Source organism: Prionailurus bengalensis, chromosome C2 (assembly GCF_016509475.1).
Source record: "Prionailurus bengalensis isolate Pbe53 chromosome C2, Fcat_Pben_1.1_paternal_pri, whole genome shotgun sequence".
In the NCBI taxonomy this organism is placed as follows: Eukaryota; Metazoa; Chordata; class Mammalia; order Carnivora; family Felidae; genus Prionailurus; species Prionailurus bengalensis.
In genome coordinates this window covers 112,778,933-112,800,297 of record NC_057350.1, presented here as the reverse complement: position 1 = coordinate 112,800,297, position 21,365 = coordinate 112,778,933, and the positions used below count along the sequence as shown (strand labels likewise).

At 38.6% G+C, this 21,365-nt stretch overlaps 1 protein-coding gene across 20 annotated transcripts in view; it reads left to right on the top strand.

Moving 5' to 3' along the window:
* Positions 1–21,365, top strand: part of MBNL1 (muscleblind like splicing regulator 1) — a 205,081-nt gene that overhangs the window by 22,671 nt on the left and 161,045 nt on the right. For 18 of the 20 annotated variants that reach the window (XR_006299460.1, XR_006299459.1, XR_006299458.1 and 15 more), the window contains exon 1: positions 190–297. The exons of the other annotated variants lie outside the window; for them this stretch is intronic. The gene's annotated coding sequence lies outside the window, so the exon portion shown is untranslated. Of the gene's footprint in view, positions 1–189; positions 298–21,365 lie in introns of those variants that run through there. 20 annotated transcript variants of the gene reach the window in all.

The window sequence follows — 21,365 nt, the reverse complement described above, 5'->3', positions numbered from 1 at the left end:
GCGGCCGCGTGCGTCCGGGAGCTCGACGAGTCCGCCCCGGGCTTCCTGGTGGGGCTGGGCTGGCGGGGGAGGGGCCGCGCAGCAGCAGCGGAAACCAGACCTCGGCGATAAGAGGCTGCACAGCGACATGCAACAGTCTTTCCACTGCAGCTGAATGAGTTGTGGCGCTCACAATGCTCCCGTGACCGGGAACTGACAAGTTCAATTTTAAATCGCGGGCCTCTTGGAATCAGGACTCCCACAATGCCTTGGGCACTCGGTCGGCAGTCGGGCTGCCTCTGAAAAAAAATGTGAGAGGTAAGTTTCCCTGTTCACAGTTTCCTCGCGCTGCTCCGCTGCTCTGCATTGTTTGTACTCTTTCGGGGCTGTACATGGCTGAAGGAGGAAGTGAGAGGAGGCTCCGGCCGGCTGCGTCTCGTAGCGGCAGCGGCTGGCTCGCCGCGGTGGAGGCTTCCCTCTCGCACACCAGCTCGAGCTGGAGGGAGAGCGGGAGGTTGCAGCTGCAGCCCAGCTCCGAGCCGCCCTTCCCGGGGCTCTGCGGACACTGTCAGAGCGCAGCCAGCTTCCAGCTTGGCAGCCGAGGCAGAAAGAGCAAGAAAGAAAGAGAGAAAGAGGCGGGGGGCGGCGGGTGGTGGTGGTGTGTGTGGGGGGGAGGGGGATGAAAGAAACAGGTGCGTGGAAGTGTACTTACAACTTAATGACCTTCGTCAGGAGGAGACGCGAGCCCATCAGACGCGAGCCACGGTGTCTCCCAAGAGATCCCGCATCCCTGTCCCCGGGGGCTGCCATCCAGCCCCGGTTTTCATCTGGGCCAAATATGTGCACGCAAAGGTTAATTCTCTGCCTGCTACCCATAAATTACGCATGACATGTTTAGCTGGGCTTCCTTATATGGAGAGTGCTGTATTTCAGTCCAGTTTGCCTTTTGCCAAGTTTACAGGGCGGAAGACGCCCTGCATGAGAGGGCTCCTCTCCCCACCCCCCCATCGTTTTGTAGTGCGTCACTCAAAAACTGTAAGAAAAGTAAGTATAGACGCTCTCTGGGTGGAGCCGCAGTTGGTTGAATTGCTTTCACGAAAGGTTGAGGAGGGAAAGTAGTTAGTACTTGGGTTCTGGTTTTTAGACAAAAGCAGGACAAATATGTAGTCCCCCCCCCCCACACTTTTTTTTTTTTTTTTTTGAAATGGAGCCGGAATCTGTTATTGGTAGTAATGTGTCATGTGAGAATACTTTGATTCCAGAGCTTGTAACACGAGCAGGTATATGGTGGAGCTTGTGTTGGCCCCTCTCACGGCACTTTACAACTACAGGGGTGTTGCTACAAGAGTCATTGTGTTCTTAAGTCTCTCCCTGGCCCTGAGAGTAGACGGCTGCTGCTGGGATTTGATGGTGTGTTTCCGTGGAGTGTGCTTCCCTGGGATTAAAACGGAGTAAGAAGCTGCCAGAAAGGTTATTTGCCACTGTCTTTACTTTGTGTGCCCCACCAGCACAGGCACAAGCGATAGCAGATGGATGGTAAAACTCTGCCGTCCTCTGAGGCGTTTCTTAAACAAATTAATACACCCAGAGAGAAGTCATAATTAATGCCCTTTGGATTTGCAGGCCCTCTGCAAGGCGCTTTGAAATCCTACACCCGTGGACGCCGTGTTCCTCCCTCCTGGGTTTGAACACAGTGTCTGTTTATACACAGAGGGTATTTAGTACATAACTAGTCTATACCCGCATAAGTAATCCACTCCATGTTGTCTGTGTGGGTTCCTGAGAGCGTTGGTGTCTCTCCTTGTCTTGCTGTTGAGATAGGAGGAAAAAAAAAAAATCACTGAGGCGGTTAAAACGGAAGTTCAAGGACTGTGAAACTCATCTTGAGAATATTTAGTTCAATACTTAGAATGCCTTAGATGTAGAGTTACAGCCAGAGACACTGAATAAAGTTACTTTGTAGCCTGAGAAAGCACACTGTTGACACTTGTATCTTTGCTTTCTTAAAGTCGGTGGGTGACAGCTATAGCTAGAAACTGTTTTTTTTGGGAACCTGACAGTGTTCTGATTCTCATCCATGTGGTGTATTTGCATGGCGGTGAAATTCTTTTGGATTATTGTGTTGGTAGGGCTTTTTTTCAAGATGTAGACTTAGTTTTTAGTTTTATTTGTTTAATGGGGGGGTTTCCCTCACCGAGCACTACAAAAGTTTGCCTTTTGTGTTTGAGGGAACAGGTTAGGTCAGCACCAGAAAACCTGTTCATCCATCCGTCTATAATTACAGTGTCACTTAAGACATAATAATCAGGTTTTATTATTACTAAGAGACTCAGAAAAGCTCGCATGTGCCTAGTTTAATTTTTTTTTTCTCATGTTACTAAGAACAAATTTGCGTGCAGATACACATCGAGTGTGGTACTCAATGCAGCCATGCCAGTGGAGAATCCAAAGTGTTTCATGGTTTAAAATATTATTGCTTGTGTTTACATTTCCACATTTGAGGCAAACTTAAGACTCCAAGTTGAATTCATTAAATTCTGTTTCCAGCATTCTGTTCTTCCTCTGGGCACAGAATTCCTATGAAATGAGGCACTGGGTTCTGTTCCAGACCAAGAACAGAGTATCCCAAGGTTTCTCCTGGGGTGAGGGGAAGAGTCAAATCATATTTCTCATTGAAGCAGGGTGTGTTACTTTATTATATAAAATCTCCTATTTTTATTGTAAGCAAAAAGGTTGCCCTTGGCATTTATCGGTGTTGCCGTTCCTTAGACCTGTGTTTGATATCTCTATGAAAACAGAGAATAGCCTTTTGCTGCACCTTCTGGTTTTCTGCTTGGTGACTGAAGATGCACAGGTTCGAGAACATCTCAGATCTTGCTTAGAAGAAGCTAAAGAGAATAGGTCGCTGGGGTTTCTTACGCCCTTAAGAGAAAGTCATCAGGGTGTGCAATAGAAAGGCAGGGTGAGGGGAGTGAAGGAAGGAAGCAAAATGTATTCACTTAAATGTTTGGCTCAAAATAAAATCCTAGCAGCAATGCTGATTATAGAAGATGTTACATAGGAAGATTTTGAAGTGATGGCCTTTTAGGCTCAAGAGCTTCGTATTTTTGGAAATCCAGAATTGCCACCCAATGCGGTAGCCACTAGCCACATGTGGCTGTCGAGCATTTGAAATGTGGCTAGTTGGGACTGAGATTTGCTCTAAGTGTAAAATACCTTCTTGATTTGGAAAACTTTGAATGAAGGGAAGAATGTAAAGCATCTGATTCGTATTTTTAATACTGATTATGTGTTGCAGTGATAATATTTTGGATAGATTGGTTTCAGTAGAATATTCAGTTAGATTAATTTCACCTGTTTCTTTTTACTTTTTTAAAATACGACTACTAGAAAACCTAAAGTAACAAATGTGGCTTATATTACATTTCTATTGGACAGTGCTGTTCTCAAATAGATCAGGGGAGCAGAATTCTGAGAGAAAGCCTCGCGAGTTTGCTGGTTAAAATAATAAAACTGACTTTTATTTTCACAAGCTAAAAAAGTATATTATACACACAAATACCTTGTCTTTCTTATCCATTGTAACCAAAATCTAAGAAAACACACTACCTAACATCTATTTTTATTTCCTCAAAACTACTATTTAGTTTAGAGATTTAATGGTGAGGTAGTAATAACAGAGAAAAGGCTTATAATTAGTGGATGAGTCCTAACACCTCTCAAAGGCCAGAATAGAGTATGATTGCTACTTAGGAACATTTTAGAGACACTATAGCTATCATTGTCCTGAAGTTACCAAACATAAGCGAGTCACTAAAACTTATTTTAAAAATAGAGTTTTTGGTAAATAGCAATTATCCTCAAATGCTTAATATGTATTTTCCTTTCCTATGGCTTTCCTTCCTTAGAAAATAAAAACATCAAGTAAATCCAAACAAACTCCTGACCAAATTGTTAATTAATAAATTCACAAGAATGAGATTTTCACTTGTATGGTATAAGGCATTGTTTTGAATATTAGGAAACGTAAAAATATGTTTCTGTGGTAATACGGGCTTTCAGGAATTTCTATACACGGAGACATTGTCTTTATAATTTGAACACATTCTTGAGAAAGCATCTGACTAGCAAACAAAGCACAATGGCATAGGTCCTGGAAACATTCCCCTCAGATATTTTCATAACTGAAGTCCATTTTGCCATACACAGTGAGTGTTAAGCTGAAAAAATGCGCTTCTTTTTTATCCATATAAAGCATGCTTACTTTTATTTCCTTGAAGGATGCCAAAGATATAGGACAGGATGGATGTAGTGGGTTCTTTCCACGGGCAGGGCAGGTTTTAGAGAACCTCAGAAGAGTTGCCTCCTGGCTTGGTGCCATCTTGAGTCTGTCTCCCACTATATGAGGCATAACTGCCATTAGTGTCGATGCATGTAGGGAGTGTGGGGGGAACCATGATCCCCATTAACTTCGCGTATCATTTCTGATGAGTCATGGAGCATATTCACTAATGGTTGGAGAGATATTGATTGCAAAGCAGAGAATTCAAGAACAGCTATTGACATGTGGCATTAAGTGTCTCTAGACATATTTTATATTTTTAGATTTGAGATAGGGAAATTGATTTTTATGTAGTGTTTTTCATATTATACAAATATATATTTATATAAACATTACAGCTATATCCTGGAAAGAAACACTTAGCAAATACATGTTTATAGGTTTTTATATATTATTATTAGTTTTTAATGACTCTAGTACCTCTTTTATAGACAATTATTTACGTTTTCCAAGAGACATCTTAACATGGGTGCCTGTGACATCCATAAAAATGAAGAATCTTGAAAGCATTTATGTTATAGTATTAGGCATTATATAGTTGACACTTTTCCCACTGTTTTTGAGGTCTTATTCAGGTTTCTGTGATTATCCTTTGCTAAAACAGTTCAGGATGTAATAATCTCATGATGAAAGGTAGCCATCTTGCATGGAGTGAAGAATTCCTTTTCCACTGAGATCAACTCTTTTAAAAAGGAGATGTTTCTGAAATAACTGTTATGCTTCCAGTAGTATGTATACTGCAAAAGAAAAACTGTCATCTCCATGGGCGTTGTTTTAAAAATTGAGAAGTATAGGGGTGCCTGGGTGGCTCAGTTGGTTGAGCGTCCGACTTCGGCTCAGGTCATGATCTCTCAGTTCATGAGTTCGAACCCCGCATCAGGCTCTGTGCTGACAGCTCAGGGCCTGGAGCCTGCTTCGGATTCTGTGTCTCCCTCTCTCTCTGCTCCTCCCCTGCTCACACTCTGTCTCTCTCTCAAAAATAAATAAAGATTAAAAAAAATTTTTTTTAAATAAAAATTGACAAGTATATCTTTTATATATCCAAAGAGGTGAATAACAGTTGATAAGGTACATACTCAGGCATGTGGACACAATTTTTATGTGAGTGTTTGTGTGAAAGCTAGGTGTGCCCGAGACAATGCTAATAATTTATTCAAATAATCTGGATGTTAAATAACATCAAAGCATTAAAAAGAATTGTGCTAAATAGCATATAATCTAAAGTCAGTGCAGATATCAACTCCTGTCCCTCTTTAACTGATACTTCTTCCTCCAAAGAATTTTTAAAAGGAACTTACATTTAACAGTATATTTTCATTTTTAAAACAGCTTGGGAGCTATTAAGAATGAACTTGTTTTAAAGAGCTAACAATATTCGAGGATCATGGGAACAAGTTTAATCATATGAAATAAACATCACAGTCGATTTGAGAGATTTTATTTTGTATTGTTGATTTATAAGTGAATATGTGTTGTGGCAAAAATAGCAAGCTAAGCTCAGTGAAATCTACCAAACTTAGCCAAAGTACACTTGTTCAAAGAAGTAGCAGTCTGATAGCAGAAGTTAAGAGTTTTGAAAATAACTGTAAGTAGAAAGTGAGATTTCATAAACAGTGGCTTGGTAACATGGTTTTGGAAGTTCAGGTAAGGAAAACTAAGTCTTAATGTAGCTCTGACCAATACATATAATAAAGGAAACAGTCCTAACGCATAAATAATGGGGAAAAAAAGCTATTCTTTATTTTCCAACCATACAAAAGTATTCTATTAAGTCAGTTTTTAATTATATATATTCAGTGATATTTCCATATTTCTCATGCATTTATACTTAGCATCCCGACACGGGATTTTTGTATGTGTTCTAGTCCATTTATTTAGTTCATTTTTCTAGTAGAAATATATGGATTTCCAAATGTCCTATATGAGAATAATTGATAGCTTTTGCCATCAGTTTTACTGTTGAAGCACCAAATAGTTACTATGTGTCAGGAGACCAGCGTGGGTAATGAATTTGAACAGCGGATGGAGAGAAATTGCCAAAGACTAGGTTGAAAGTAAACTGACAGTGACAGTGAGGTTGTTTACAATGAGGTGTTTTCTAAAAATGTATATATTAAAGTTAAGAAGTGGAAATAATGCTAAAATGTATTGAAAAAACAGTGATTTCCTTTTGGGAAAAGAGATGCATAAAGCGTGATGAGCAGCATTGAGAGAAGTATATATTAGCCAGGAGATTTTAATCAGAAACAGCCTGAGTATCCAGTCTCATGTGACATTGAATAAAAGAGAAATGAAGAAATAAAAGCAGAAGGTACTAAATGATGGTTTCAGACACAGGTATAATTGTCCCAATTAGGAGTACAGTTTTGTGGGTTTTGAAAAATAATAAATGCTTTAAGTAGATAGTCTGTGGAACGTGTGGCAACATCATCTATACCTTCTTATTTGAGTTCGCAGCATACTAACATCTGTCTACAGTGATTGTGACTGAACAGACTCTTCCAGAAAATGCTAAAAAGTGTGGTAACAATAATATGTGCAGTGGGAGTGTGAGGAAATATAAACAGAGACTTTACAGTTTAATAGTCAAAACACATCACAAGCATGTTAAATAGCAAGAATGCCAAAATAAGGCATTATGCAGTTCATATTTAGAACATCGTTAAAGGCATTTTTTGAACTTGATTTAGAGTTAGAACTTACAAGACCAGTCAGAGCTTATAGTATCTACAATTTGTAGTCCTGTGTCTAGCAATCTGTTTGCCAGCATTGTTGATGGTAGCAGTAATGAGACATTCACATTTTATTTGTTTCTGCCCTTCTCTGATTGCAAGAAAAGAATTACTTTTGCAATGACCTTTTAGCGCTCCATGTGGATGGGTAGCTCTTATCCTAGCAGAAAGGTAGTCTGGGGTCAGTGGTGGTAGTCCGGATAGGTGACAGATACAAAGAAAGGAAGGCATAGAGGCCTGCTGTCCGGCAAAAGTTGTTGGGAAAAGCCCTGAACCATTGGCTGGACTTGTGACTCAGCATTCCTCAGCCAAAGGCCCCCTCATTGATATTTCTCTTTACCAAATTTTAGTTTCAGGAAGTAGTGTACGAAAAGATACATCAGTTCTTATAAGCAGCCTCTAAGTTCGTTTTGAAAGCCCCAGTGTTTGTTGCAGTGCAAGCAGAACAACAAAAAGAGACCTCACTGGGGGAGAGCTTTTGAAAAGTGGAACACATTCGGCAAATGTAGGAGGTGGTGTCAGTGTTACTATTATCATTTTAAAATTTCCGGTTCTGGATATACTTACTGCATTTTTGTCCGTGTTTTGAAAGGAACAAATGACTTTGTTGGTTGGGGGGGGGGGTGGGTAGGCATAGAGAAGCTTCACAATGTATAGACTTTATTTGATACCAGATCTGACTGGATATGTGATCTGGGAACAACCATTGACTCCTTCCAGTCCTTCAGTTCTGTATCTGTGAAGTTCTAAACATATAAATAATAATTAGTAGAAGTTGTACTTTGCTGTCCATTTCTTTATAAAATAGCTCATTTAATCTTTTTCTGCAGCTGTAAAATAGGCCTTATGACCTTTATCTTCAGGATTAAGTAGCATGGCTAGACAGCTCTTTTTGTCATTTGTAGAATTATGAGGCTTGTTTTCTGTCTTTATTCAAATGTCCATGTTTTTAACCAATTGGAAATGGTCTATGAAGAATAGTAATGAGGGTAAGAACTGTCATGGTGATTACTTACATTTTGGACTGCTTCCTATGTGCCAGGGTAAGATTTACGAATCAATTCATGTATTCCTCAGAACAACCCTGTGCCATGGTTACTGTCGATATCTCGGCTTCGCAGATGGGGAAACCGAGGCACTGATGGGTTAATAGTCCCAAGTGGCGTCGCTAATAAGTAGCACAGCAAGGAGTTGAACCAGGGTGGCCCAGTTCTAGAAGCCATGTTTGTACGTGAAAGAATGAAAGCAGATTTAAAGAATGCTTGTGTTAGGGTGAATGGGAGATCAAGACCGCAGACATTTGGAATACTTTAGCAGAGTCGCACTTGCTCCAGTGTTTGGGGAGGCTCGAAAAGAATGAACAGAAAGAGGATAGAGAGAAAAGGCATAGGGGGAGGTGGGCAGCATATAGAGTAGGGAGAAGGGAGGAATTAGGTGGGAAAGGAGGTTGGCACTACGCGTTGGGGGTCATTGAGAAACAGGTGATATGAGTTTGACACCCAGCTGGGAACGTGAGACGTTTGGCCAGGCGCGTAACCCGACAGGCACCTATTCTAGTGACAATTTAGAGGAAGGATAGGATGCACAGGATGAAGTAGAGATTGTAGGAAAGAGATGAAGGACTGAGGGAAATGATGGGAAGTGACAAGGAGGACATGTTCCCTGGGGGAGAAGTGACAGGCATAGGGTCCATAGGATGTAGCAACTGACTAGATGTGGACGTGAAAGGGCATGGGAGGTGTTAAAAATGATTCTTAAAATATAGTAAGAATCGTTTAAACTTTTCATCAGAAAAGTTTTACATAGGGGCGCCTGGGTGGCGCAGTCGGCTAAGCGTCCGACTTCAGCCAGGTCACGATCTCGCGGTCCGTGAGTTCCAGCCCCGCGTCAGGCTCTGGGCTGATGGCTCGGAGCCTGGAGCCTGTTTCCGATTCTGTGTCTCCCTCTCTCTCTGCCCCTCCCCCGTTCAGGCTCTGTCTCTCTCTGTCCCAAAAATAAATAAACGTTGAAAAAAAAATTAAAAAAAAAAAAAGAAAAGTTTTACATAAAAATTTCAATCTTTAATGTTAATTCTGTTCATTATGTTGCTACTTGCGAGCTCTTTTATGATCAGGAACTTTATTCTAAATATCAGTAAGATAAAAACCCTTGATATTGCGTTCTGTCAGGAACTCTATAACTCGATTAAGTGGACGCTACGTGTTAACTTCTTAAACCATGCCATTTCTGTGTCCATCTCTTTTAAATAAAGCACAGGATCTGAGGAGCTGTAGAAGGTCGCCAAATTCTTCATCCCAAATTGGTAATTCTGAAGTAAGCATAATTTCCTCTTTAGGCGTATGTTGTTATTTGCTAGGAAGTGTTGCAGTGTTGGCCAGGTACTTCTGGTCCCTCATTAAAGGAACACAGGTGTGACCTGGCCTCTGTGATAAAGCAGGTGTCACACAGATACATGATAAAGTAAGTTTGCAATGTGCTCAATGCCACTGACATTTCTGCTTCGCAGACCTTGCTATTTTAGGGAACGTATCAGTATAACTGTGAGATTCTCTTTCCTGGAAATAAAACTCCTTAATAATCAGACACTGTTACAAACAGAATGATGTACATATGGGAATAAGTAAGCAGTTACACTGAGTTAACAGTTTCTTGGTGTTGTGAGGATAGTTATGTTTTGAATAGAATAGAAAGCTTTAGAGGCATTCTCACAGGCCATTTTGCTTAAGGTCCTTACATGCTTTTTACAAGTAAATGGCTTAACATAGTTTAAGGAGAAAATGTCAGAGCAATGATAGATTATGTTGTATTTAACATGCATAGACAGATTCCCATGAAATCAGGACAGTTTTCAAGAAGGAGATTCTATTTATACCTATTTACCACTTATTATTTCTTTAGATGGGTATTTCCATGAGAAATAATAAAAATTGCTCTGTTTATGTCTTTATAGCATGTTTACAGAGAGCTAGAGAAAATAATGTTAACAGTGCTTTATTTCAGCTTTTGTTTTTATGCCTCTTAGTATTATGTCAGAGCCACACTTAGGATGTCTTTTTCTATTATTAGTTTATCTGATTTTTGCCTTGTGCTTATAAAGATAAGATAAAAATCTGTTCAGTTGTACTGTTAAGATAATGTTCACAAAATGTTCATTTTTTTAAGTAACTAGGATTAAATGGTGTTAAAATTAGAAATTCTTCTTTGCTTTCTCTGTTCATTGGGCTAATTTTAACTAGACAAATTTACTCCAAATTATTTTGAGCCGTTATTTGAATTTCATTGCTCAGACATTTCAGGGAAAGCTGCATTGTCAATTTAGTGGCATTAGATAATATTTGGTTTTAAATGCCCCATCCAGAAGACTTTGAGAGATAGGACAAGCATAGCAAAAGTGAACAACAGGGAATACAAGCAGATCTTTGACCCAGGTATAGAGTCTTCTCTGAGGTATTGCATGACCTTTTCAAAAACTAATTTGAAATATCCAGAAGAATTGAGACTGTTGAAAAATCTATCCTTCAAGCAGAATTGTGCATGATGCTTTCTGGGGGACCTACATTTACTGAAAACTGCATGTGGGAAATGACTCAGAGAAACAGAGTTTTGAGGATGGGTTTTGAAAAGTAAATATTATTTTGGGAGCAATTAATACTGTGTTGGGAGAAAATATTGTGTCTGTTTCTCAGTAATGGATCAAAGTTTGCTAAGTGCTGAGGTCTTTTCACGTAAAAAGCTATTCTACTATGTTAACCATAAGGCCATACAGGGAAATCAGTTCATCCTTTGTGTTCTGCTAAATAACCAATTAACAGACATACTTTGAGTACCTATTAGAGTCAAGGGATTATAGTAGGGCAGAAGAGGATCCAAAGGAGAATTACTTAGTTTCTCTTCGTTGGCGTGTAATTGAGCTGAAGATAAAGACGTGAAAAGTGAATAGTACAGTTGAGTATTGGTGCTATACTATTGAGTACCAAAGGAGGAAAGTCAAGGAAAGAAGAAAATCCAAAGAAGGAAGTCTTAGTGGAACTTGGTAGTCAAGGTGTGCTGTGTGGAGGAGAAATTTGTCTGTCTGTTCAGGACAGACAGGAAACGGGATGAACGGGATGAACAGGGGGAAAGTAAGGAGGCCAGCTACCATATCCGAGTGTCTTCTCTGTGAGACACTGCCAGCTTATATTCTTTTTTGAAAGAATCACCTGGTAATGGTGTTAAACAGGGAACAGGCCTTCGTGGCAGGAGCCATCATTCTCTTGATAAGAGGTGAGGAAACAGAGACGCAGAGAGGTTAACCTGCTTGCCTGAAGTCACACAGCTGGTGAGCAGCCAAACTGAGCTGAACCCCTGTCTCTTCTTATTTCATAACAGCATTTTTTGTTACCCCTTGATGATTCTGCTGGGGATGCAAGGGGTATAGTTACGATACAGTAAGTTTAAAACTTCACCCATACCACAAATGACACAAGTCAGGAAGGCGTAAATTTAACTTAAAAGGCTGCCACATAAACTTTTTGTCTTTCTGCTTTGACTTTGGCTTATAGTTTGACAAATGCTTATAATCTCTTTCTTAGATTTATAAACAAAACAAAACACCCTAGGCCTCCTGTCTTCAGCAGATATGAAAAGGGCTTGCAATGGTGTGACCTGTTACAACATTGCGTTTCAGGAGGCTCTCCAAGGAAGCTTTGTGAAGTTTCAGGAGATAATTTACTTTCACACCAATCATGTGATGCCATAAAATTTTCACTGAGAAATGATAGGGGTAGCTCCAGAGCACACACTAAATTCATTTATCTTCCTGATGTGGTTATTTCATGCTTTCGTGTTGTATCATGTTCACACAGCAGTCTGTGTGCCCTCAGCCACTGTGTGGCACAGCTTAGGATTTCAAGAGAGAAACTATTAACTGAAGACGTGTTCTGTTGGAGACATGTCACTTTGCTAACAAATTCCTCTCTTACAGAGCTGTTTAGAACACACAGCAGATGAAATTATATAATGTCTAGGGAAGGAAAATGGAAGGCTCATGCCATTGTTTTGGGCCTCAAAGGAAAACCCTCTCACGTAGCAAATACCCATTGAGCAGTGTCCACGTGCTGCTTGTCGTACCCCTTTATCCTGTCCCGGGCAGAGGTAAGACATGCTCTGTTCTCAAAGTAGTTTCCAGTGTAGTGATTGAAATATTCACAAGTAATGTACGGGCAAAACAAAGTGGGCACGGGAGCCAAGAATAGGCTGCTTGTGGGCAGAGTGTGGAATTTGCCTAAAACCGTCCAGTAGACACGTTAACTCTTTACGTGCTCTGTATGTTGGAGGAAAGACAAAATCGACTCACAATTCCTTTCAGTTATGTGATTCAACGCTTAAAGTGCTTGTTTTTCTGTGTAAGGATTGGATACATCAGCATGACCCAAATGCAGTGGCATCCTAGATGAGACAGAAACGATGGCTTGATTTCTGATGTTGGCACTTTGGGAGAAAGATGGGGACACATAGTTCATCCGAAGCTTCTTAGTGCTAACTCCTTGAGTAGGAGGTTAAATCACTCAGTATTGACAGTCAAGTTTCAGAGCCTGCGACTTTTATGTTAACAGAAAGGAAAAATCTGTAAGAGAGAGGTGTGTTGTATTTTACTTTAACGACAAAGGGTTTTGGATATGCACACGATGCTCTTTTTCCTCCAGCTTTTTCTTTGTGTGCAGGAAATAAAGCTGTATTTTGTAGGCTAGCTTCCAAACTTTCAAATGGTGAAAGTGCAACTGTGCGTATTTTGGGCGACCCCATTCAGCTGTGAAGTGTTCATCCCTTGTTTCCAGGATTTAATCTGCAGGCGGGGTTAGAAGACTCAGAATTTTTATTTCATGGCTTACTACTATTCGTTTTTAATCATAAACATTTATTTAAAGCCGTCTGCATAAAAAACTCCACCGTGAGATTTTGACTGACATTTTCAAGAGAAACGAAGGCTATGGTTTCTGCTTTTTTGAAGCTGATAGCCTGGAGAGAAAAGTCCATTTTTAGTGAAATAAGAAAAACAACCAAAATCACAACAGGGCCAGACCATTAGCGATCGTCGTAATTACAAAAGTAGCCACTTACTTGGTAGGCACTAATTCTTTTACATATGTGACCATGTATGGTTCTTTCCCGGCACTGTGAGATTTATGCGGTGCCTTCCCTCTCTCTAGTTCACAGGTGAGAAAATGGGCACTTGGTGAGGCTGAGGTCAGGTAATTTGCTCAGGGGTCACGTAGGAAGGTACCTCGAGTGCTGAGATCTTAACCCAGCAGCTTGGCTTCTTGTCTGCTTGTTTGTTTCCCTCAGTATGCTGTGAATGAAGCACACAAATACTGACAGCAGTAGAGATTTGAGGCCTAACCCAAGTTTGTTCTCGAAAGACCTAACGAAGAAGGGAAGATGTGAAAGACAGGTTTTGAAGCAATACGGTCAGACAAAACAGCAGAGACCGGGAAGTGGACTTTGGGAGTTTTGCTGGCTTGGGAAAAAGAGCTAGATCAAGTGTGGTTTGCATAGTATTAGTTCTACTCACACCTAATACCCTTTGCCCCAGCACTCACCAAGATCAGCGAAATCTACTTTTAGACTCAAAATCATTAGCACCTGTGAAGTTTCTGATGTCACTTCTGAATGACATAGCACACTGCCAGTGGCTCAGTTGGATGGCTTTAAGTGGCCCGTTTTAAGAAGTGTCTTGAGCCCAAAGACAGTATTGCAGACACTCTTCCAATTTATTCAGCTGCATTATTGAAAGCATTAGGGAATTCACTTCATTTCTCTCATCACTAAAATACAGAAATCTGTTGCCAACCTTAAAATAATCACAAATGTTATTGAAAATTGACAGTCATTTGAAGACTGATTAATCTTCTGATTAAATCTTCTCACGTTCCCTCAAATCCCTATCAGGGTAATTAGAGTGTGTGCATGTGTGTGTCTTGTGTGCATATATGTGTGTTAATCCATATGTACATGTATATTCCATAAAGGATTACAAAGTAGCACAGACGTTATAGCTAAAAATGGAATAGAATAAATGTATGAGGCTAAGGGATACATTCACCAACCAATGTTAGTTTATGAATTTGGCTCTGAAATATTTATTTGATATCATTTTGTGGTTCTCTGCCCTGGCTACAAGGAAGACTTGTGAAAACATAGCAGGAAATGGAAATAAAAGATACTCTAATATACATGTATCATTTTGAATACATTATCACTCCAGTAGTTTTGAAGGCTTGAGATTAAATAGTTGATAGATACTATTATTAAGAACCTTAATCTGTGTCTTAATGAATTGATTTCCACTGCTCTTTTCATCCACTGCTGTTAAACTTTAACCTAGTCCCACAGCAACAGTTTTCTGTTTATAAGTGACCTGACATTCATGTATTCAAAAAATATTTTCCCTTTGTGTACCAAGCATTCTCAGACATATTTTTAAAGACAAATATCCCATGCTGATGTACTAATTTTTTTGGCAAGAAAATTAAGCACCTGTATTTCAGCCCAATAGTTCTATGATAAATGAAGAATAATTAAATGTGAAAGATTCTGCAACATTCACTTAAATATTAATTTGGGTTCCTTTATATTCTAGGCACTGTGCTAGGCATTGAATACATAATGGTTAACACAAGCAGATGTAATTATGAAAGTGTAATTATAAAATTTAGACATCTCTCAAATTTCAAATTGGCCATTGCAGAAATAATGACATTATAGTTCTTATTGCCACAAAATTTAAATAATCTTTTTAGAAATTAAAAAAAATTATTTATAGATGCCAATAAATATTTATTTTAAAGCCTCTACCCGTGTTAGGTTTCCTGTGTAGAAGTGAAGTATTTTCATGTAAAGAAAAGTACTGTTTTATGCTTAGAATGCTATTTTACAATTACGCAAGGGAAATGGTATCACAAAGTAATGCAGAAAGAGAAAACTCAATTTTGAGTGGCAGCACAATATTGTGAGTTTAAAAGGTCAGGCTCGTACAGGAGGCTCCAGTTTTGCCACTCAATATCATGCAGAATGCTGTGACAGCCAGGGCTGATACAGCTGAAAATATCTGTAGCCTTGGAAGCCTTGTAAGTTTCAGAAGGTCATTGAGGCATCTGGTGCGAACACTGATTCACAGGGAAGGTCAAACTGGACAGCCAGGCAAAAAAAAAAAAAAAATAGGTTATTGAACCCAACAGTTGTAGATTTTAGAGCAGTTGTCAACTGCAGACATTGGGTATCCTAATCCAAGGTGGCCATCTTTCATTGAAATATTTTTAGAAGCGTGAGCTATGCTTGATGGTGAGTTTTAACTTCTCTTTTCTCTTCTGAAACTTTTAACCTTAAAAGTACATCTACAACCTTACCTGGTAGCAGGACAAACGTTACTTTAATTTTATTTATGTGTGACGCATGCTCCATCAAAAAAGGATGTGAGTCGGCTTACAACAGTAAAGTGCACATAAAATAGGACTGTAAAAAAGAGACATAACAAATCAATTAGAAGGAAAAGAGATGAACCAAGTGCTTGAGATGAAATTGAGCACTAAATTTATCTCTCAGCTTGCTGGCAACCGAAGCAGAAGCTTTAGGAAGTAGAAGAATCCCGAGTTTATTTAGTAAGATCTCTTCGTATCCCGGTGTGCAGCCTTATTCTTAGCCCTTAGAGTAGTTAGCTGAATATTCCGACTCTGTCCTTGGGTGAAGTCTTGGAATGGATGAATTCCAATTAACTAAGAAGCGAAGGCCAAATTCTGCAACCTGGCCTTCAAGGCCCTCACTGATTTGGTTCCAGTCCCCAAATGCAGCTTTATCTCCTGCCAGGCCCGTTGCACATGGGCGCTGCATATAGACCACTTCCCCCAGTCCGCCAGCCTTCCCATGGCCCTGTCTTTGCTCTGTCTGTTCCTGCAGTCTGGATTGCCCTTCCTTTTTGTCTCTAACCCAATGAGACTCCTCCTCCTGTCTTTCCATCACAGATGTCTTCTCTTATCACCAAACCACCCCTGACCTATCTCTCCTTTAACTCACCAGGCTTTATTGTTATCTCTTCTGTGTACTTCTCACTTTCTTTTTTTTTTTTTTAATGTATAGTTATTTGTGTGTTTGTTTCATGTTCCCCATTAAGCAGTAAATTCTTCATAGCTGGGTCCACGTATTACCTCTGTGTCTAGGTTACATATAAAAGGTTGTCAATAAACTATTCATATAATCAATACATAGATATAATTTTATCTAGGTATTGTTTATTTTTGATGAATATATTTATTCATTTAATAAGATTATTATACATGTCAGATGTATTTGGATTTCTTTAGGGAAAACATTTCTGTTTCCAGGATAGTAGAGAAGAAAAAAAAGAGAACTAAAAATAAATAAATGAATACATGTTTAAAAAAAATAAATAAGCAACTTCTTAATTGCTTTGACTTGGTGCTTTCAGATTAGAAAGCAACTTAATAATTACCATTTCTCTGTGCTGTAAGGTAACTAATATAATACAGAACAGGTTTGTTACATGTGAAAGAAACATATCATTAATGCCGTTTCAAACCCTCAGCACTTTTTCTCTAGTGTACTTTTCTATGATTTCAAAAAAATCTATCTGACTCTACATGGCTTAGAAGTGTTTTAGACAGTTACTCTATCCCCTTCACTGGTTTTCAAACACTGTTTTAGTAGTTGATATAGATCAGCCTGACTATATGCATACTTGCTTAGCACATACTCAGTTTTATACTTAGAGCAGCATTTCATTTTACTTATATGGAAGGTTTCTGCTAATACGTTTTAAGGTCTTCTAATGAAAGCTCTGAAGAAAATGTAGGCTCATCTTGCTCAGAGGGCAGACAAATAAGAATAAAATCATGCTCAAAGACCTCTTCCTTAACAATTAACTTCAAATCAGTTACTGAGCACTTACAACCCTGTAATGTATTAATTACTAGGTTAAAATTGATTAACAGACTTACGAAGAAGCTGATAGACGTGGTGTATAATTTTCACGTCCCTAAGTGTGCATTATTAGTGTTTGGTGCATACCCCATGAACATGCAAGGACAATAGCATCCATGTCTCCACTCTGTAAGGGATCATGTTATCTCCTTCGAAATCTGTATGCAAGGCTTTCTCCACCTAAACACTAGCACAAACCACAGGTGATGCAGTCGTGTCTGCTCTGCCATATCCCTCTCCAGTCCCAGTCTCTCTCTGTTCCTGTTATATTCACAGTCATTATCATTTCCACAAAGCTTGATTTTAAATTGCTAGCATGTGTTGTGAATGCAGTTTTAAATCTGGAATCAAAAGACGTGATTTGGGGTCCCGATTCTTCCATTTAATTGGCTTAGGGGACTTTGGTGAGTCAGTCACTTAACCATACAAGCTTCAATCTATTTGTTCACAAATGGGCAAGGTAATATCACCATTTCTTAGAGTTGGGTTGATCAAATGGCAAAAGCCAGACAAAAAGAAATTGTATACCAATATATAAAATATTTGCTTTCTTGTACAATAATAGAATGTTACGAATTCTGCGGTGGGGGTAGTAACTTTTTCTACATGGCTCTTCCAGTAGAAACTTGCTTAAAGAATCAGATGAATACCTTGCAGATTTTACATGTAAATCAAAAAGAAATGTAGCATAAGCCAACTTCTCAAAAGTTCATCTCTTCAAGGGTTATTACTTACCAAAGGAGCACAGCTCGTAGTTTTATCCAAAGTAAAGTGGTTCTTATTGCAAGAAGATTAAAGAATTTCTTTTTCCTCCTATTAACTTTAGTACCACGTTTTCCCCTCAATTTAAATTAAGACCTAGTGTTTCGTTACATACAAAGAAAATGATTTGACTGATTCCCGGATAAAAAAATTTCCATACTCTTTGGATACACACACACACACACACACACACACACACACAGAAACCTATTCATATATTAATCCTCATTTCACATTTATCTGTATACTATTAACAGTTGATCTTATACTGCAGTGATAGAATAGGTGCTTAATTTTTAAAAATCTTTTTAAAATTTTACTTTTTAAATTTTACTATTCTAAATTATTCTTATTATAAATAAAAAATAAGGAATCTAAATATTACTATCTTTAAAGAATTTAGCATGTGTGTGTTTATATGTAATGGTTTGACATCTAAATGATGGAACCATACGAAGTTTTAAGATTGCTACATGATTCCTCTTTAAATGTATCCAATGTATTCCTTCAGATATACTGGGGAGAATTTTTTATAAGCCAAGTAGCTTTGCGTACTCGGAGTGAACTATTGAAACAGGATTAAAAAACGTAAGTGCTTTGAGACATGACGAGTGGTAGGGTATGGTGAATAGTATCTTAGAATGATGTTGAGGAACATGTATGGTGCCTGATTTAAAATAGTATTTTAAAAAATGAATACAACAGGATTTTTTTTTTTTTTGTATAACATTTCGCAGGTAGGTCATCTTTCTGAAGTAGTTGACAGAATATATTCAAAAAGCATGTTATCAAATCTCAATCTATCTTTTTCCAGGCAGATACTCTGAGCTTTAAGGAAATTATTTAGTACAAAGGTAGTAAACAGTCTTTGGTGGAAGTAATATTTTAGCTTCAGTTGATTATAATTGCCAAAATTTAATGACATTAAGAATAACCTGAAGGAGTTCAGTTAGAATGTAGATTACTGGAGTTCTTGGGTGTTCAGTCAGTTTAGTGTCTGACTCATGATTTCAGCTCAGTTCATGATCTCACTGTCATGAGATGGAGCCCCATATTGGGCTGTGCGCTGACAGCACAAGACTGCTTGGGATTCTCTTTCTCTCTCCCTCTGCCCCTCTGCTCACTCGCTCTCTCAAAAATAAATACATTAATTAATTAAGTTAAATAAATAAAGTAAAGTAAGAGGCAGATTTCCTGGTCTCTCTCCTTAGTACGTCTAGGGTAGGTCCTAGGAATATATATTTATAGCAGTTACCCCCAGGTGACTGATTCAGATAGTGAATCTTTCTGGAGCATCAGAATCCCAGGAAAAGAAGGTGTTGCTGGTAACAAATGTTGGCAGTTCTGAGTTTATTAGCAGCCGTCAGTGCGTTGTGCTTTCCCATGGAAAGGTGGTCATTGCTTTTTAAGTGCATAGGCTGCGGACAGAAACACATGCAACTTTAATCACGGTCTTATTAGAAGGGTGTAGTCGTCTCTTCAGATTTCCTCATGTGTTACAGCTTTTTTTGGGATGTACAGAACCTTATGGGCAATTAAAGTACCTAAGAAACGGGTGTCCTTTTTCTATTTAGCGAAGGAACCAAACCTCAGCTGCCACATTAGCTTGTTGATAGTGTGTTCAGTACATATGCTCTTTTAGAAAGTACAAAATCCTAACAATAAAATCTTTGATCTCATATGAGAAGCGTGACAATTATGTATACTCTGACAACGTGGTAAAATCACATTGTCAAAAGAATAAAAGCACTGGAAATGCCTACATTTTGCCAGCAAGCCATCTTACATCTTCTTTATCGTGGAAGCTGTTATTTAACAACTGGGGAAGAGTTTGAGGAAGGCAAAGTGAGGGGAGAATGTTTGATTATCTAACAGGACCTTTGTCCATTGGCAAAATCATGCAGGAGTATATACTTACCTTGTTCGTTTTAATTGCATGGTCGTGGCACTTCAGGAGAACAGTCTGATCCAGGGTCAGAAATTACTACATGAGGCATGCCAACCTCTGGGGAAATGACCACACGGGAAACTGTGTTTAGGCCTACATGAGTTCACCAGAGTTCTATTGTGCCTTAGCTAGTTTGATAATACCTTGCCTTATTTATAGAAGTTGTCAGAAACCATTTCCTTTAGTCAGTTCGTGTCTAAAAAAGGAGAGGGGGGAGCAGGATATTTCTGACATTTGTAGAAATAATGTGTAAAAAAAACAAAAAACCTTCCCTTAATCACATGACATTGTGCTGTCAATGATTGTCCAAATATAACATGCCTTGCAGACTCTTCTAACTACACGTTTGTTTCTATTAATAAGAAAAGAGTGGTAAACTATATATTGTCCGTTTCGATACTCCCGTCAACCCAAACATTCATTCAGACTCCCAGTCCTTGTTCTTTAGCAAATAATTGCAAAATATAAACATTATAATTGTTTTAGCAATGAAATGGTTTATTTTGAAATAATGGGAGTTGAAAAACTGATTTTACAAATGTCTCATTGATTAGCTGCCATTGAAGGGCTAACAGTTGGAAATATTTTGCAAAATAAAAAGACAAGGCTTTAAGTTCTATTTGTAGGAGAAAAGACCAGTCATACCTTTGCCCTATTCCCACTATAGAAATTTACAATCTGGATTTAGGGATTGTATCTTTTTAAGGACTATATTTAGGGAGTAAGCAATATAGAAAAGCAGTGTTCGTTGTTGGTATAAGTACATACTGGGAAACGTTTTCTTGGACGGAATTTGTTTTTCAGAGTTAATATATGCATATACATTATGTTCTAAGTATGTTATTAAAGCCACTCAAAACCTAAGAATAGCTTTATACATACATTGCAGCATTGCTTGTGAAAAATGAGCATTAACTTAGGTGGCTGCTATTAAAGAATGGACATAGAGTGGAGCAGTACATAGTTGTTAAAAAGTATTTACATCGACGTGTGTGTTGACAAAGAAAAGTCATTATCATATATCATGGAAAGCAAGCCTCAGAACAATATGCTTAGTATGTGTTACTTCTGTAAAAATGATAAACTGTATGAGTGTGTGTGTGTGTGTGTGTGTGTGTGTGTGTAGATGTGTATGTCTGTATGTGAATGCATGAAGGACTAGGTATACCATACCAATAATAGTGGTTACCTTTGGGATAATAGGGGGTCTGATTTGGCAACGGAGCAAGGTGGGGGGAATTCAGTTGGACTTTCAATAAAACCCTTCTGTATGGTTTAAATTTATTACAATTGAAAATGCATTCATTTAGCAATGTCTAAAATCAATGGAAGGAAGGAAGGGAGGGAGGGAAGACAGACTTGATGTATATAATTCATGTAAATTACTTGCTAGAGATTTTTGTACACCATTTTAATTTGTATTTTACTATCTCTTCCATTATTTAGTAACATCTATCTCTATATGGAGAATAGCCTTATAATTTATACCATACGTCTCAGTATGTCAAAAAAAGCAGAATCATGGTTATGAGTGCAAATTGTTATATGACTTTGAAATAATTTAGATTATTGTAGTCACTAGAGGTATGGAAGTCTAGGTATGGAGGGAGAAAAGAGGCTCAAAATTTAA